General features: G+C 43.9%; 1 pseudogene; it reads right to left on the reverse strand.

Moving 5' to 3' along the window:
- Positions 1–2,685: 2,685 nt before the first annotated feature.
- LOC129784714 (leucine-rich repeat protein 1-like) overlaps positions 2,686–18,860 on the reverse strand; it is a 48,574-nt pseudogene continuing 32,399 nt past the window's right edge.

Genomic DNA, 18,860 nt, shown 5'->3' on the forward strand with positions numbered 1-18,860 from the left:
GAGAGAGGAGTGAGGCTATGTGAGAGCAGCAGCGCTGCAGACACCCAGGTCAGTGCAGGAGGCAGGAGGGGCTCCAGGTGCCAGAGCAGATTCCCCTGCAGCCCACGGTGAAGCCCGTGGTGGGGCAGGCTGTGCCCCTCAGCCATGGAGCTCCACGGTGCAGCAGATCCCCACCTGCAGCCCACGGAGGTCCATGGCAGAACAGATCCCCACCTGCAGCCCGTGGGTACCCCACACCGGAGCAGGTGGATGCCCAGAGGGGGCTGTGACCCGTGGGAAGCCCAGGCTGGAGCCAGCTCCTGGCAGGACCTGTGGCCCCGTGGGCAGAGGAGCCCCAGCTGGGGCAGGTTTGCTGGCCGGGCTGGTGACCCCGCGGGGGACACAGGCTGGAGCCGTCCATTCCTGAAGGAATCCATCCCGTGGGAGGGACCTACACTGGAGCAGTTCATGAAGAACTGCAGCCTGTGGGAAGGGCTCATGTTGGAGAAGTTCATGGAGAACTGTCTCCCGTGGGAGGGACCCCACACTGGAGCAGGGGAAGAGTGTGAGGAAGGAGCGGCAGAGATAGCTTGTGATGAACCGACCATGAGCCCCTTTCCCTGTCGCCCTGTGCCGTTTGATGGGAGGAGGTAGGGAACTCAGGAATTAGATTTACCCCAGCAAGAAGGGAGGGGTAGGGGAAAGTGATTTTTTGATTTAAATGGTAATAAATGGAACTAATTTCCCCAAGTCTAGTCTATTTTGTCTGTGACAGTAATGAGTGAGTGATCTCTCCCTGTCCTTATCTCAACCCACAAGCTTTTTGTTGTATTTCCTGTCCCCTGTCTGGTTGAGGAGGGGAGTGATAAGACAGCTTTGGTGGGCACCGGGGAGTATCTGGGGAAGCATGAAATAAATCTCACATGTTGGAGAAGGGGAATTTCCAAAGAACAGTTTTCCTCCCGCTCACCGTTACAAGAAAGGTGGCTTTGCACCTTCCCCAGCTGCAGCTGTAGGCTAAAAGCTGCTGCTGAAGTCACGGAAGACAAGATTATGTATGACAAGGGTGTCAATGGTTTGTATAGCTTGAAAAGTGCAGTGCAGAGCTTCAAGGAGTAGAACTGAACACAGAAAACAACAGCAGAAGCTTCACGGGGTTTGTAATTCCTGGAAGTTTTCCAGTGGATCCTTTTGCATTTTAGCTTCATTAGCTTTTAAAGCTAATTTTCCATTAACCTGCAGGATAACTACAGGCTCAGAAAGTCAGTTCTCCTGGTCCATGTTTGTGATAGTCTTATATCTCAGTAGATTACAAAAATGCCCTTTTCTGGTTTTCTCTGTGGAAAACTTTGGGAGTGATTACAGTCCAGCAGCAATCGCTCTTCCTTCTTCAACACATCTGGACATCAGTCATGACCTCTAAGCACCCGTATTCTGCAAAACTAACAGTAAAATCATGGCTTCTCAAGCTGAACATTAGTATTTTAGGGCAGGGCTGGTAATGTATTTGCTCAATGCTTCTGTTGAGAACCTCTGTTGTAAACTGCTGATGGCTGTGCCAGATATACCCATCAGGCATGAAATTTTTCATGTTGAGTGTCTGTCTGAAGCAGATTTTTCATTTTTAAATTGTTGTCAAAGTAGTTCCACTGTTTTCAAGAATGGAGCCAGAGAGGAACATATTACTTTACCTGTGTTAAAACATCCTGGCGTATATTGTATACATACATATTGTATACTCGTGCAGATAAGGCACATGGATACCCAACACCGGCTTCACCAATGCATCCAGGAAGCCACACCAGTGTCTGGCACTTCAGGGTTCTTTTTCTGCTGGCAAATGCTAGAGTAACCCAGATATGTGCCAGCACAAAGCATCTCACCCCAGCTCTGCATACAAGTGAGAAGACATCAAACATGCTGCTGCCAGCTTTCCTGTTGGCTCAAGTGGCAGAGGTCCCTTCAGTTGAGCTCTCAGCTCCCCCCCTGGAAGGTGTCCCAGAAACCATGCACAGCATAATTTGTGGCCTGGGGGCTGAATTCCTGTTTTTTGACCCCAGAAAATGACAAGCAGTTGCATTTTAAGAGTGCCAGGTTTGCAAAGGCAGTGTAGCCTTGCTGCAGCCCCTTGCGACACTCTGATAGAGCCTTTAATTACATGGTCACGCAGTGTTTTTCCCCCACAGGACTCCTGTGTCTTTCAGGGCTCAGGATGGCTGGTGCTTTTCTAATGAGCAGCTGTTCAGTATTTGGTTTTCTCCTCCTTTCGCAGCGTGTGGTTCCACGGACATTATTCAAACCCTGCTATGAATGCAGAATTATTCATATTTTTTTTTTTAAGCTTTTCTTTTCACAGTGCTCCTTGCTTAATACCTCTGTGCTTCAGAAATGTAATTTTGCAAGACTCAGGTGAAAGGAAGAGAGGTGAAATAAAGAGTAAGGCAAAAAAAAGCATTCTAGTAATGTGAGTGGACTTGATTTCAGCTGTGTGCCTTGCAAAGTAAATATACAAATAAATCTAAACATTTAGCTGCTTATCTAATTGTAAGTCTGTGGCGGACAGCATGCACTATGGTGCATGTGCTGGCAGCAAGAGGGCTGCATGTGAGCGCGGCATTGATGGGTGAGCAGGGCTGTGCAGCCCCTGCCCTTCCCCTTGGATGGGGTGCCTGCTGCTCTGAAAGGTGAGGATGGGTGGCTTCCAACTCACTTTGCCTGCTCATACACCTGGCACGTTTTAGCCAATTCCATATCTTCAGACGGATGAGAAGGAAGGAAGTGACAACCATAATACATTCAGTAATCTACGGCTGCTCTTGCAGTGCATGCTAATAAAGTCAATAGTATTTGAAGTTGTCTGCTGGGAACACTCGGATTAGGCTGTTCAAAACAGGCTGTTTAACCTAATCTACTCATTGTCACCGAGCTTTAAGATTAACAAGTTCTCGCAGTTCACAAAACCGAATTGGAAGTGTTTTGATTTTGTTTTGGCTGAGGTCCAAGAACTGTTTGAAGGGTGGAGTTGCAGAGAGGAATACTGACCGACTCCACGTGACTGCTGTGCAAATTAAGCTCCTGAAGGTAGATCAGGTCACCAGCAGTAGCTGGCAATTGCTCAATAGGCTTATGACTTAGGTCTGTCTTTCAGAGTTCCTTCAAACAGAGCAAACACATGTCGATTCAAGCAAGTTTGCAGTATGAGGCTGCAGACACAAGTTTTCATGCATTCACTCACTTGGTCTCCACAGATAAGATTTGCCTTCAGGAATTCCAGGTCCCTGAAACCAGGGAGAAAGTCTAGAGCAAGAAAGACTTATGCTTGGTGGGGGAGGATCAGGTTAGGGAACATTTAAACCAGCTGGACACATAGAAGTCTATAGGACCTGACAGATACAGTCCTAAGTGCTGAGAGAGCTGCCAATGCCATTGTAAGGCCACTCTTGATCATCATTGAATTGTCACAATGATTGGGGGGGGGGGGGGGGGGGGGGGCGGTTCTAAGGACTGGAAGAAAAAAAATGTCCTGCCTTCTTCAAGAAGGGCAAGAAGGAAGATGCAGGGAATTACAAGTCAGTCAGCCTTGCCTTGATCCCTGGTAAGGTGATGGAGCAAATCCTTCTGCGAATGAATTCTAAATGTATGGAGGGCAAGAAGTCGTCTGGGAGTAGTGAGCATGAATTTACCAAGGGAAGATCACGCCTGGCCAGCCCAGTAGCCTTTACAGTGGATGAGCAGAACACAGTATGTTGTTTATATTGACTTTAGCAAGGCTTTCAACACGGTCTCCAAAAGTATCCTCACAGACAAATTGAGGAAGTACAGGCTACATAAAAGGACAGTGATGAGGGGATGGAACCAGACAGTTTTCACAGGCCAGTTCCAGCCTCAGCTATTCCATGGTTCTGAAACAGGCATGGGCTTTGGTCACCCAATTTAATACAAGTGATTATATTTGCTTTTCAACAGGTACGTTTTAAAATTTAAAATGCCTGTCTGAGTGCATCCAGGGTAGTTAGGTGAGTTGCCGCAGGTGCCACTAAATTTTGCTTTGAGAAGAGACTTTTGCCTTTGATGGAAATGATGAAAAAACCCTAAGTGAAAGATGAGAGTGGATAACACCATCAGTCACTGGCAGAGCAGCCTTCTTCCGCATCCAAGCCTAGCAGCTGCCTTTCAGGCTGCAGCACCTGGGCTCTTACTACCTTTGAAAAGCCAGGGTGGTGTCTGCATGCAAGCACCCTCCAGCCAGCTCCTGTGGGGACAGGTACAGCACAAAGCTGCTCCGAGCCCTGTGCTTCTCGATGCATGATGGCTGATGAGCTGCACGCAAGCTGGCAGCTGGGTCAGACCTGATCTTTCTTCATGTGCCATGCAGTCAGTGCTCTAGGTGAGTTCAAGAAAGATGGAGGCGTTCGCCTGTCCTGGGGGAGGCTGAGGGGCTTCCTGCTCCTGGCAGGCAGAGAAAGCCACAAACACACATCCACCCACAACATGGGGTGCAGCAGCTGGGAAGACGCTTGCTCAAGGGATCTTCCCCTGAGACTGAATTTTACCATGATCCATAAAGCACTGACGAAGAAGGTGAGATTAAAAAATTGCTGAAGAGGAATGGAAAACCCAGCTGGAGCTGAGAGGCAAAGGTCTGACCGGATATCTGCACCCCAGCACTGAGCTGTTGGCTTTTCTCCCCAGCTGTGATAGATAGAGAGATGTGAGCAGGAGCTTCACGGGATGATGGTTACTATGGCTACCCCCACACTGTCCATCCAGCCATCCATCTGCTTGGCTCACAGGGCTGGAAAAGATACACTGCTGCTTTTGAAAGCTGATGGTAATCTATCCTTGCCGGCTGGACAGGGATGATATCCTCCTCTGAGATCGGTTTTGCCCAGCATTTTTTAAGCTATGAAAACCATTCTAACAGCAAAGACAAAGGGGGTGTTGTTTCCTTTCAATAGTTCTCCTATTGTTACCAAAGAAGGGGTACAATGATAATGGAGAGGTACCAGTAGGCCCCCAGCACATTGAAACATCCACCATCTTCAGTGGGAATTTAACCCTTCAGATTTACTCGGGAGATTGTGTACTCCTGCCAGTATATCGTAGTGCTGGTTTGATACTTTAACAGAGAACAGGGAATGGAAGTCGGAAATGCAGAAGCTGCTGTCTGTGGTTGTTTGCTCATGAGCCTTTTGGATGGCCATATACAGAAACTGCGGGATAAGCATACAGGCACTGCGCAACAGACTGGGTTTCTTCCTGCTGTAAAGTACCTGTGCTGCTCTGCATAGGCGTTTTTTTGCTGGCAAGTGGAATGTATGGGAAAAAGCACCACATACTGTGAATGACAGTATCAAGCACCAATCTTGCAGTAGATGTTTTAGAAAAGCTGAGCTAAGAAAACTTTTTTGAAATACATTTGTTTAATTTTTAAAAAGAAAAAAAATCTCTTTGCTGGAGAGAAGATCAGATAGAGAGAGTTTACATCTTCTTCCACTTTAGTAATCCTCTGTGTGAGGATGGTCTTTCATTTAGAGACTGGTCTGGGGTAAAAAAGATTCTGCCAAATGTTAATTCTCTTGCTTCTGGGCAGTTTCTTCATCGTCATCATTAAATGCTACTGTAATTGTCCCGTTAACTGTTTTATATGCCTATTCCTCTTTGGAAAAGTCCTGCAAAAGCAGAATTCTTGATGGACACACATGTGACATCTGTGGACTATATGAGATTTTTTTATATTGCGTTATGCAGGCAAATATGAAAAGCACAAATATCTATACAGTGCAGGCTTATTGCATGCATATTGTATACATCCTTTTGAGTTCTGTGCTTTGAATACAGCGTGCAGTTTTGTTTACCTCTTGGAACATCACTGGTGTTGAACGCAGCAGTGGCTTTCTCCTCCTGTTGTTGCTGTGCATTGGGATGGCTGGGAGGTCCAGGAAGCTGAAATCAGTTTCCCCGTTTCCCCTGTTAGCTGTGTCACATGGAAGGAGCGATCATTTCGTAAGTCAGTAATTCATCTTATCGTTCTCCTTCCTGCCAGCTTTATCTAAACCCTCTGTTTTACAGAAAAATGGAGTCTGTTACACTAGCAAGACAGGCTCTCCAGCCCTGACTGATAAAGGTGTATACTATGGGACTTACAAATTATTTTAGCTAGAAAGTCTTTGTTACCAAGGCAAGTAGGATGTAATGTGGTGACAGCAAACAACAACCCACATCCCATAGAAGTGTGCGTATGCATGTGTCCATTTAAGTATACATGTTAATTTCTGCTTCTCAGCATAAATCCATTAAAAAAAAATCAGTTCCCTTGCCTGATCTTTGGTGTAGCAGATGCTGGGCTGCAGGCAGTATTGCCTTTCTAGGGGAGGGTGGATTTGAGTTCCTAATCTTGCAGCCTTAGTCTGATTGTTTGGGGATGCTGAAGGGCAAAATGAACGGTGTGTCCTTCCTACAGCCCGTTTTCCATATTCCAAATTGCCTGTTGGCTTGTCAGTATATATAAAGGGGTTAGAATACATTAACATTATTTTCAGATGTCTGATTTTTGACTTGGAAAATTGTTGGTTTCGGCTTCTCTGCCAGATGGCTGAGGAAAGAGCAGTCTGTGCTTTGTGCTAAATGTTTGTGTAAGAATCTGAGGAAGCGGAGTCCAATTAGCTTAAAAAGCCATTGTGGTCTTCCAAAATCTGGGAATGGTAAGTCAGTGAAACAGAATGAGCAATCACCTACCTAAAATAAATTAACTGCAGCTGTAAATTGGAACAGCTCAGTGAATGGTACCTAGCTGAGTCCACGAGCCTCAGAAGCGATTAGCCATCACGGATGACAGAAATGAAGCACCGTTCTGACCGATGTTAGGCGTCCTGACTCCATCATCTGTATGGGAAAGATTATAGCATGCCTTCAGGAAATCCACTATCTCCCACATGTATCTAACCTTTGCCCTGGAAAATGTTGGGAAAAATCAACAGGACAAGGCATCCTGAACTGCAGATCCACATCCACTTGAATCCTAATCTAATCTGCTCAGGATATAAGTGCATGTTTTTGATCTGAAAATGTGATGCCCTTGACCAACGTTTGTTCCACACTTTATGACCTCCTACAAAATTAATTTGTGATGATCAGGAGTGGATTTACTGGAGGGAGGATGGGGGTTGCACCCTATAATGCCTGTACAGTGTGTGTAGTCTGGGCTCGCGTGGGGAGGGATGGGCTGGTAAAGGGCTGCTGGAGGAAGACTTTGCACTTTGGCCTTTCTGCCCCCCAAGACTCCCAAAGATGGACCTTCATCACTACTGGACCTTCATCACTACTCTGCCTCCAGAACAGGCAGAGGCTGCAGGGGTGGAGCTTTTGGAGAGATCCAGCCTGGAGAGAGGCACTGAGCAGGCGATGCCTCTAAGGGCAGTGTGATATTGCTGAGGGGTAGGTGTAGAGGTGTAGCCCCTTTGTGCTGAGGAGTAGGTATAGAGGATGTTGTCTCTCTACAGCAATCAGAACAGAATACCATGCCTGCATCCAGGCTTACAGCTACATCCAGCTCTGCAATAACATTTGGCTTTGTGGAGGTGAGCAAAATTTGTGTGCAGTGTCCCCCAAGCCTCTTCTTGCTGTTTCAGCTCAGAGGGTACAAAATCTGTTCCTCTCTACCTGTTCCAGATTTGTTTTCAACATCAGTACCACTTTGTCCCTTTACCTCCTCCCCAAATGTGATGGCTCTTGCCAGCCTCCCTCTGGACATTCATACTCACGTACACACCAAAGCTCAAAGCTTCACTGCAAACATTTCAGTGGAGGCATTGCTCTAGGGATATCCCATGGAGAATATATTTCTGTTGACCTTTAGCGTATCTCACAAGTTTTCCTGGGTTTTGCAAAACGATGAAGGGAATGTGCTATGCACAGAACAACTTGAAACAATACAGTTGTCTCCTTTTTAAATGCAGGAAGTGAAAATGTGGTATTAACTCCCCTGCAATTGCCAGTGAAGGTAAGGATCATGTAACTGTGTTAGCTGGAATTTAACCACAGTTAATGGAAACATGTCTGTGCACTAGAAAAAATGCCGTTAGATTTCCAATGACACGAGTAAATAGCATTGGGAGTGTCAAACCAACTGAAATGCAAATGCATTGGAGCAGTCATTGCATAGATGCGGAGGGAAAGAGGGGAGAGTTAACCAGGGGAGGGGATCGGGTACTCGGGTATGGTAGAGAAGAGCCACACAGGCATTTGGCTCCCCCATCCACACAGGCATTTGGCTCCCCATTCGGATCATGGCTGGAACAAGCTCTACTGAGAAAAAGTCCCTGCCCTGAGGGTCATTTAGAAAAGCCAGGAGAAACACAGTTGATGAGAAGGTTCATCACCCCTTTGCTTTTAGGTTGGGCCTCCGGGGACACAGGTTAAATAACTTGCCCAGGGTAACAAATAAGCCTGTAGGAAAGCCCAGCCACCAAACCCCACAGCCCAGCACTGCAGCTCCTCCCATTCTGATCATACGTGTGTGCCCCGTGCCTCTGCCAGCCCATGGTGCCTCAGCTGCCGCTGCTCCCCGCTCTTTGCTCTGGAAGGTCAATGAGCACAGGCAGCTCATAAATGGCTGTAATCTTTATTCTGCTAACCTGTGCCATTTTGAGGGGGAGGCAAGAGAGAAAATTAATATAACTTCTAAGTATTGCTTTTTTTTTGTTTTTGTTTACTCTCTGAAATACAAAATCTATAAGGAGAACACAACAAAGCCTTTGGGAAAAAAATACATAATTTGCAGCATTTCTCAGGATGCTGGAATCCCTGGATGCCCAAAAGCTGTTGTCTGTAGGAGGAGTCCAAGATAGCACATTTTATCAAGCACATATTCTTCTGGACTTGAATTCATCACTTAAATCCCTGATATTCTCCTCCTGGTGTGATTTATGCCCCCACACATCACTCTGAAATTTGGCATAGCGCTGCTTTACCTCCTGTGCAAGTTTTAGTCTCTCCTTTGATAAGCATCATCCTCTGATTTATAAAAATCAACTTTAAAATAGACTTTGGGCCCTGTTTTTAGGCATTTCAAGGTCATATGTTTAATCCCCTTGGAAGCAGAGGGGATTACTCGTAAACGGAGACATCTGTCCATTTATGAGCAGCCACACCTGGCATCTTCAGACTGCCTCATGCCTGGGCCTCCATAGGGTTCTTGGATCATCTGTTCCATGGCCTCTCTCATGTTCCAGGCCCGATTTTTTTTCTTTTTTCTTTCTTCCTTTCCTTTTTTTTTGTTTGTTTGTTTGTTTGTTTTTGGTGTGGTTTTGTTTGTTTGTTTGTTTTGTTTTGTTTTAAGCTATTTGCAGAGCACATCTGCAAAGTCAGGCCTCACAGAAGACAACTAAGAATGATTCTGGCTGTGTCTTCCCACTTTGCCCATTTTTTTTTTTTTTTTGCACTATTTTTTTATATTGGTTAAAGCAGTGTAGTGGGACATGTGAAGCTAAGGTATTCTGTCCCATTTGAAGCACAGGTCATCATCTGGTTGGCAGTCTGCCCTACACAAGGCTTTGGTGTGATTTTGAGGTGTGTTGTGCTGCACATCCCTGATTAGATCTCTTTTACTTTGAATGATTCACTGCGTTGTGGGCTTGATGCTGCCTTTCTCCTTCAGGTGCCAGCTGAGTTCCCCTGCATCGCTGTGGTGAGGGATGCTGCATTGGCTTTCACAGCACCAATGAAGCATAATCATGTGTTTCCAGAAGTGCCATCTCTCCCCATAGCCTCTGGCAGCCTGTCTGGCTTCATTGTCTTCTGCCAATCTCACTGATAGGTACTTCAGCCTTGCTGCGTGTTGTTGAGGAATACTTCACACCTTAGGGCTTTGAGGATGCCTGCCATGCAGTGGGGTGCCTTGAAATTAGGAAGTACAGTACTATAAGTGGCAACACTTAAAGATCCCCTGAGACCTGTCTCTGGAGTTTTATTGCCTTTGAAAAATGTTCCCGTTGGTGGATACAGTATTGGCTCCTTCTTTTTCAGCATCTCACTGGAAGCGACATCTTGTCTCCAAAGCCCCATACTGTACCTGACAGTATGTACAATCTGTAATGTAAGGAAACTCTGAATCAGCCTCTTTAAGTGATGAGCTTACACCCTGGAGTACGACGAACACTTGAGCGCTGTTTGCTTGAATAGCTACTAAAGTTATTAATAGTCCTAAAAAACATCCTGGAAATTCTTTTCAGTCCATTCTTAGTACTTGTTGACCTCAAACTGACAACCACATGAAAAAATGTTGGGAGGGGAAGCACAGATTAATACAAGAAAATAGAAACCACATGGTGGAGGGAGGGAAGATCAACAAGGCAGTATTACTGAAACAGAGGGCTCCTCATTTCTCATCCCACCTCTTCTCCTCCTCAGCATTTTTGATGAGGGATTACTCTTTTCTAACTGTTGTTCTTTCCTATTCCTGTAAAAGGGTGAGTCTGTCCTGTTGGCTTGTCTTTCTGCAAGCAACAACCCAGCAGAGATTACATTTTTTATCATTAATTATTCCCACCGATAATTGGAACGAAGGCCTATATGACCCTTTTTGCTGTTCTTAGATGTCTCATCACCTCCGTTTTGCCTTTTTGGTAGGTTTCGGGGAGATTTGGGGGCACGTTGGTATCCTGAAGAACTGGGCCTGAATAGAGAGGCACATTGCATCTAATCCTGTTGAAAGACTTTGAAATGTTATTTTGCATTATGAAAGCCGCACATTTGTACTATAATTGAATAGTAATAATGATAGCTTAACTAATAAAGATGGGATTTCAAAACACATTTTTCTTTCACAGTTCAGCCTATAATTCTTAAATGGCTCCCTGCCAAAGTTTTGAAAGCCAAAGATTATTATTTGTCAGCTATTAAAAATTGTGTGTTAAAAGTCTAATCTCCTGTGTTTTGTGCTGTGTGTACTACAGAGCTAACAGGGCTACAGAAATATTGCTGCAGAAATATTGCTTTGGAGGCTTTGCACATATTGTGTAACTGTTGGGAGTTTGTTGGCCCTGGCCATAAAGAGGCTGGAAATGTTTATTTTAGCATGCATTTAGAATATGGTTTTCTGGCTGGGCAGCAGAGAGGCAGGTATAGCCCATATCCAGTGCAAGGAAGGACAGCTGAGCTGTTACCACCACATTATATGACATTAAGGTATAGCCCATACTGGAAAATTATAAAACTGCCCAATCCCCTGTGCAGTCCTCCCTCCTTTCAATGCTGCTGCCTCTTATTAGTGAATGGATCAAGCGAGTGTTATTAATTCCCTCATACTACTTTGTAGGTGCATCTTTAAATGAATGATGGGGCTCTGGTAGTGACCTCACCTTCTCGCAATAGTTTTCTTGCTTGTTTTCAGATGTATGAATCTGCTGATACAGCAGGCTGGTAATGGCCATTTTGATACTGCACTCACATATTTCAATAATTAGACATTTGATAGCGTTGCTTAACAGAAGCATGACTCTTATAGTCTGAGAATCCTCTGTTATCCTGTGTTGTCTTCATTTTACCCCTCCAGAGAGGCACAACAAACATGCCCTGCCACCTTTTCCACCTTGTCTTCAGTGTTTGGTAGTAATGCATGTGTCACCTCTATGCCTGCTCTTGTTGCACTCTCTAGCAGTATGCTACATGCCCTGCCACCTTTTCCACCTTGTCTTCAGTGTTTGGTAGTAATGCATGTGTCACCTCTATGCCTGCTCTTGTTGCACTCTCTAGCAGTATGCAGTCAGTGTACTTTTACACATTCCTGACTTACAGGGAAGTTTTATCATAATGATGTCATTTGTTTTGTCATGTGACCAAAAGAGGAACCTTTTGGGCTGTTAACTGATCGGTATTGACAGACTGGTCTTTCTGGAAAAATATTGCTCTGAGTTAACTAACTTTAAACCAGGGCAATTATATTGAACAGGTGAGGGAAAAGGTACCATTTCAGATTTGTTTCATGATTTTTTTCCACAATCAAACACACTGTTTGCATTACCTTAAAAATGTGAAAATAAATCATCTTTTTATCTTCCAGTGACTTCATGTTTTAACGGAAAGTATGGTCTTTATAAGAGATTCTTGATTTTTTTCATGGTTTTCTAATAAAACAAACAGAAAAAAAATATCTTTTCAGACCTCAGGTGGTCTCCCCCTGAACAATGGTGGTAGATGTTAAGTTTGGGATCACCAGGCACTTTAATGCAAAAACAGCCAAAGGCATTGGGTCTCCAGCCCTTAGCTCTGGTTTGCTTTGGATCTAGACACTCCTTCTATTTCTAAGTAGGTACTAGTTTACTATGTTGAAGTTGATTTTTTTCCTTAGGAAAATAAAAGGTATTTGACAATGACTCGTGATCTGTTGTATGGGATTGCTCTAGGTTAGGCTCTCTGCTGAAGAACAATTAATTATTACCATTCTATCCAGCAGAAGTTTTACAAGCACATAAATTGTCTAGGTATATCTGTGAGATGGTCTGGATTCCCTGGATAAGAATTTCAAAACTGGTGTTCACAGAGGTCATGGACCTGTTGGCTAATTGATAACTAGATGTCTCAGTGCCATAAGTAGCCTGGAAAGAAAATTCTGCAGAGAGATGTGCTAAAGGGCCTATCCATATACGTTTCTATGTCGTAAAATGTTGGAAGGATGCATTGGATCCCATCAATTTAATGAATAGTTTACAAAACCTCTGAATGTCTAAACAATTATCAGTTGCTTCATTTATTTAGACTCCTTGCTTCTACTTCTACAAATAAACTGTTATCCTCATTCCATTACTCTTCTTGCTACAGATTTAAAACTTTCATGTAGCTGGCAGCTCTTTTTTTGTTGAATCTTGGCTCCTGAGAGACAGATCTGGAACACATTTGCAGCAGGGAAATCCAGCAGGGAGAAATTTGGTAGCTTCACTGGAGCTACAGAGATCACAGACTTCTTTGAGCAGACCACTTTGCATGTAAATGCAGTTTGAACAAACCAAATGTGGGTAAATGAGTAGAGGAAGGGTTGTCCTAGCAGTGACGCATATTTCACCTTGTTGGAGTTTTGAAAACAGAAAATACTTTAAACAAACTGACTCTGTTCAATTGGCTTTTGTTATGTGTATTTTAAGTAAGCATGAAGACCAAGATCCCACAAGACTCCTAAGGATGACACTGATCACAGGTGTGACCAGTACCACTGGATTTGAGGGTTTTATTTCACATCTTTCGGCAAGGAGCTTCTACCTAGAGCAGGAGTTCTGTACATGGGAGACATGAGATTTAGCTTTGTGTTGCTGTATGCTTTGTACAGGCAACCAGTATGCACTTAGCCAGCTGCACATCTTTAGAAATTGTTTTAATTAATTGCATTGATCGCAAAGCACAGCGTGGGGCAGCGTGTGAGGATGTTTTTGTCTATAATGTTCTGCTAATTCATGATGGAGTTTGAAGAGTCATGTGTTGTTTTTTAAGTCTGCTCTGGAAATTCAGCCTCCAGTTTTGCTTTTTATCTCCTTTTCTCACTTGTTCTTGCCAATAAGGATTTTGGAGCCTGAATCACACTGACATGTACATCCCTGTGCCTGTATTGCCATTAAGGACACTGAAACTTAGGTGAGATGGGCTGTTGAATCAGGGAGCTCTCTAAAAGTACATGCCCATCTGAGCAATGTGAGAGGTGTCTAAAATTAGCATAAATATTTGAGACATCAGACCCAATTCAATCGTGATAGCAGTCTGTCAGATGACCCTGACCTTCGGGTGGAGGCTCAGTTTATCTTTGTGGCCTTGTATGAAGCCTGGAGTGACAAAAATTGTGGGCAGGTTTATGGCTGTAAAGTATATTTGAAATTATGTTCTCTTGCTTCTTTTGCTAATTTCAAATATTCTTCAAGTGCACAGATTAAACTTCTTGTTTCTGTGAACCTGGCTTGTTTTAACTGAACTGGGTTAGGGACTGGTGCTCTGGTAACACCGAAGGAATGGCCGCCTTGGGCAAGAGGGCAGCAGTTACCGTCTGGGCCAGGCTGGGAAAGGCACAGCTGGACCTGGGAAAGGGCATCTGTCCAGTCACTGAACTAGCACTTCTGCTGCACGCTAATGAACTACAGGTAATTAGGGTGCTGTCATTAAAGACCTCTTAATCTGAGAGGGGAGCCAGCTTGTTTCTGAACAGATGAGGCCAGTGTGGCTTTGACCTGAAGTATCTCGCTGTTCACCCATGTGGTGTACCAAGACCCGCAGGTCATGTCCAGGGTACATTGAAATCCCCAGTAGCTGCTGTTACTCTGCCTTGGCTACTCTGATTGCATGTTTGCAGAGCATTTATTGCTGGTTTCATGCAATGACTGCTCATGGCTTATGCATAAGATTACCTTGCTTTTTCTTCTGGAATTTTTTAACTGCACAATCAAAATACTCTCCTCCTGGTAAAATCCATATGAAGGCTTGTGGGAAGAATTGGTATTCACTCTGCAAATACTGATGTTCAATTTAAACAGGTGTCAGACAAACTCATCTAAAGAAATTATGAAGCTTAATGGTGTCTTCATTCATCATTTGTCATTTATGTCATTCCATACAATGAAAAGGCATTGCTGACTCTTAACTGTCCTCAGGAACATTCTCCATTTGAAATTGCCTCAGAGGTGACAGAATATTATTTAACCAGAAATTTAAAAGCAATAGATAGTGCATATTCACGACTGCTGGGAAGACTGATGGGAAAAGATCTTGTTCTCTTTCAGACTGTAAACAAGAAGCAATAAATTCGCTGGACTGATCTCAGCAATAGGAAATAGATTACACTATCAATAGGAATAAACTTTGCTCTTATCTATGACTGCTCTTTGAAAGAATGGGCATGTTTAAAAAAAAAAAAGGAAAAACCTCAGAAGCCTGATGCCCATGGAAAAGGCTATGTACTTCCACTTAAAATATGCACAGAAAATTAGTAAAGGCAGGAAATAGGCAGGAAAAAAGATCTGAGGTGAAGTAAATGGTGACAGAGAGGCTCTTAGATTAATTAGCACCTTTAAAAACTACTCATTTCTGACCACACCAATGATGATATACCAAATAAAAAGCTTGAATTAAAAAATGTACAAAGCCAGACAAGTTGTTATGAGTAAAAGTAACCAGCTTTGCCAAACAGGCAGAATAATGTACCTTTATTACCGCTAATGCAAACACAGAAGAAATTTCCAAGTAATTGGTAGATAGTAAACAAGGTTCTCTAAACAGAGGACTGCAAATAAAATAACACACTTCTATTTTTGCTCATCTGAAGCACTGAAAAATTATTAACTGGGTGGTGCAAGCCCATGAGATCTTACAAAGATAGTAAGAACTTTAATTGCTTTCTGGTATCTGGGGTCTTTTGTATAGTCCATGTTTTTGCAACTAAAAGGCTTGAAGGTTACTTTAGAGAAAGAAAGAAAGGAAAGGGAAAGGGAAAAGGAAAGGCAAAGGCAAAGGCAAAGGCAAAGGCAAAGGCAAAGGCAAAGGCAAATGCAAATGCAAACGCAAAAGAAGGACAAAGCAAAGTTTTTCCTGTAAACCGTGGTCTTCAGAGCTGAGGCTTCAGGAAAGTCATCAAAAAATGTGAAGCTTTTGATTAAAAAATACAAGTGCTAGGAATGTGTCCAATGCTTGAGCCAGCTGAAGGGAGCAGTTATGATGGCAACCCAGCTTATGTGAAGGATGTATAAGATGTCCAAACAGATAGGCAGTACAGGAATCACCATAAACGTTGCCAGCTCTGTAGAAGGCAAAAGTCTGTGTTCTTGCTTCCTCTATATCTATAGATACACACACATATGGCTGTGTGCTATATATAGATGTATAAACAGCATATATAGATGTGCACACATATAGCTGTGCATGCATGGGATAAAATAGCCCGAAGAACAGCATAGTCACACTGTGAAGCAGTGAGGGCAAGAGCTCCCATGGAAGTGGAGGAAGCAACTGAGAAGACGGCTCACAGGACAGAAAGGGAATCACCTTTTTTTTTTTTAACATGGAGCTGAAAGATCTATTTCAAGTTTGTAGTGACAACTATGTTAACAACCCCCCATCTTCACAAGTTTTGAATGTTCTCCAATGCTTTGACATTTTTTGCTGGCTGTAAAATTACAGTTAAAAAGAAAACCAGTTTAAATGAAATTCACGGCTCATTTGTATGCCAAGCACAGTTGTATGTCTGCTGCTTTATCTGCCCTCTGGAACAGCCCAGGTCTTCCCCACGTTAACTGTATCACCACCAGGTACCCCATTTGCCCCCACGGCCTGGCAGCACCCCTGGAGAAGCCTGCCTCCCTAGATATCCACGCCACTGCAGCCTACTCCTGTACACAAAGCCATCTAGAGTGATCCCTGGCATTTTGACACCTCTTAGATCGGGGAGAGCAGAAAGAAGACCTGGGGAAATCTGTTTTGTCCTGTGGGACAAGCAGCCTTCTTCCAGGAAGAGGCAGCTCTTACATTAGTCACAGCAGGTATGTCACCGGACCCTTGGAGGAAAGCTATTCCTGAGCCATGACGGCTGTGTCTGGCCTGTGTTAAAAGCTGTAAACATGAAACCCACGTCTTTGATTGTGCAAAGCAGCAGTGCAGATCAATGACTCACCATGGTCACAAACCCATGGCACTACAGCAACCTGTGGCAGCAGCACGTGGCTTCCTGCACACCAAAGGCAACAACAAGTGATGGGGGAAAGAAGCAAAGGTGCAATCGGTGCTGCTGACTTACACAGGAGGTAAGTATGCATGGTATAGGAGGGGACACCAGCTGTCCATAAGACTGCCAGCACACCTTCCCCCACGGAACAGACACAGGGTAGGCTGTATTTGACTCTCCTTGCAAGACTCAACCTGCCCCACCTTTGCGGGAGCTGTGGAGTAGTCTTCCATGGCTGGATGCACCTCCTTAGCTGGATGCGCGTCTTCAAGGGACACACGTTGTTTCTTTGCACTGCCAGTTGTGGCAGGTACCTGGTAAGGTGCCTCCTTCCCTCTCCTTCCTTCTCTCTGGCCAAGCAGATGCAAACCAATAGACAGTCTACTGGCCAAGCAGATGCAAACCAATAGACAGTCTATGTTTTTTTCTTTCTTTCTTTCTCCAGGTGCTTTGCACTCAGATGGTTGCTGCCCTCAGCAGCCCTTCCTCTCCCAAATCTGTCTGTATGCCTATGTGCAGCTATACTAGCCTGGCCATAGCAAAGTCAGCAGTGGCCCACAGATGTAATACAGGCAATTGCCCTATTTAGTCCAGAGTGGGTGGAAGGAGGATTGGGTGACTGAGCTGGCACAGGCAATGGTGCTGAACATCAGCATAGCATATTTTTCCTATTCCCCCACTCAAACACACTAAAATCACCTGCAAGGTTCATAATGTGGCCAAACTTGAATGCGTTTTCACAGCTTTGGCCCTGAAAAACACAAGGCTGTTGCCTGCCCCCTCTATCACCAGTCACATTTCCAGTCCCAGCAGCACAGCAGGGAGATGCTGCAGCTGTTCAAACAAACCATTTCTGGAAACGCTAACACAAGCAGACAAGAGGAGAGTGGGCTTTGGAAATGGCCAAACCATTTGGCTACAATTTTCCACTGAATTTCAGCTGGAGGTAGTGCCCCACCCTTCTCTTCCAGAATAGAAGATTTCTACCCTTACTTTTACAGATTGGTAAGAATTTGGGGTTTTTTAAGCCTATAATAACTTATATTATTATAAACCTGCCATCAGTCCTACTTAAAGTGATGAATTACAAGATTCTGCCTAAACTAATTTACTTATTGTACAGTACACACAATTCCTGCCCTGCAGAGTTTACAGTCTCAGCTGCATTTTGTACTTGTCACAGTGAAGGGCTCAGGACTTCTTAGCATGTAAGTGATACACAAAAATGGAGTTCATCAGCAGTCCCAAAATGTAGGAAATAATAAATGATTCAGGAATGCCACTGCAAAAAATCTCCGTAATGAGCCCCTGTAAATTTTAAGACTGGACCCTGAAAAGTTATGTTGACTTTAATAATTTTTGAAAGTTCATTGTAACCAAAACTACAGGTTATGTTATGTAAATTTTACAGCGTTGATGATGCTGGGTTGCCATGTGTTTGTTGTGTTTGTGCCAACTTGTACTAAGCAGCTGTAAAATATTATTTTCCCAATACGATAAAAATTAGCATCCTTTTAAGTCAAGGTGACATATTTGCCTTGAGATGCATTGCTAGACAGTTTGGCTTGTGATTTCTGTTGCCAGTTCAGACAGTATTAAGAGATATCAGTAGCTCTGTATTGCTCCAGGCTTGTTCAGAGACTTTGGGAAGTGAATTGAAAATTATTTCTCCCTTACTTGCAAAGCGGTTTTGGACCTTCGTCTGAAAAATACAGATACACAGCTCACTGGTTCAGGGATAAGACTCATATGTCTTTAGAAGGTTTTGAGTCGTCCAATAGGTTTTAAATGCTATATAGAGAAACAAACAGGCAGGCTTTATACTGTTAGCAGGCTGCTTCCCACATCTTAAGGTTATTTGTTGCTTCTGCACTTAGTTTTTCCCCACTGGATGAGAGTGACTGTGACTCTGATGACAGGTTGTGACATGCAGGAAGATCAGCAGAGCCCTCAGGGTTAGCAGACAAGTTTAATCACTAAAGCAGATGAAAATCAAAATGAAAACATGTTACTGGGAGCAAAAAAAGATTCAGTTTACAAAGAATGCTAGAGAGGAAGGAAAGGATGTCTTAATATTTTTGGCTGTCTTGGCTTGCAGTGTTTGGTAGCTTGCTCTCCTTTTCCAGATGAGTCGAACTAACAAAGGCTAGCTTTCTGTGCTGTCTGAGTAGAAGACTTACTTAGGGCAAGG

This window comes from Falco peregrinus, chromosome 6 (genome assembly GCF_023634155.1).
Source record: "Falco peregrinus isolate bFalPer1 chromosome 6, bFalPer1.pri, whole genome shotgun sequence".
In the NCBI taxonomy this organism is placed as follows: domain Eukaryota; kingdom Metazoa; phylum Chordata; class Aves; order Falconiformes; family Falconidae; genus Falco; species Falco peregrinus.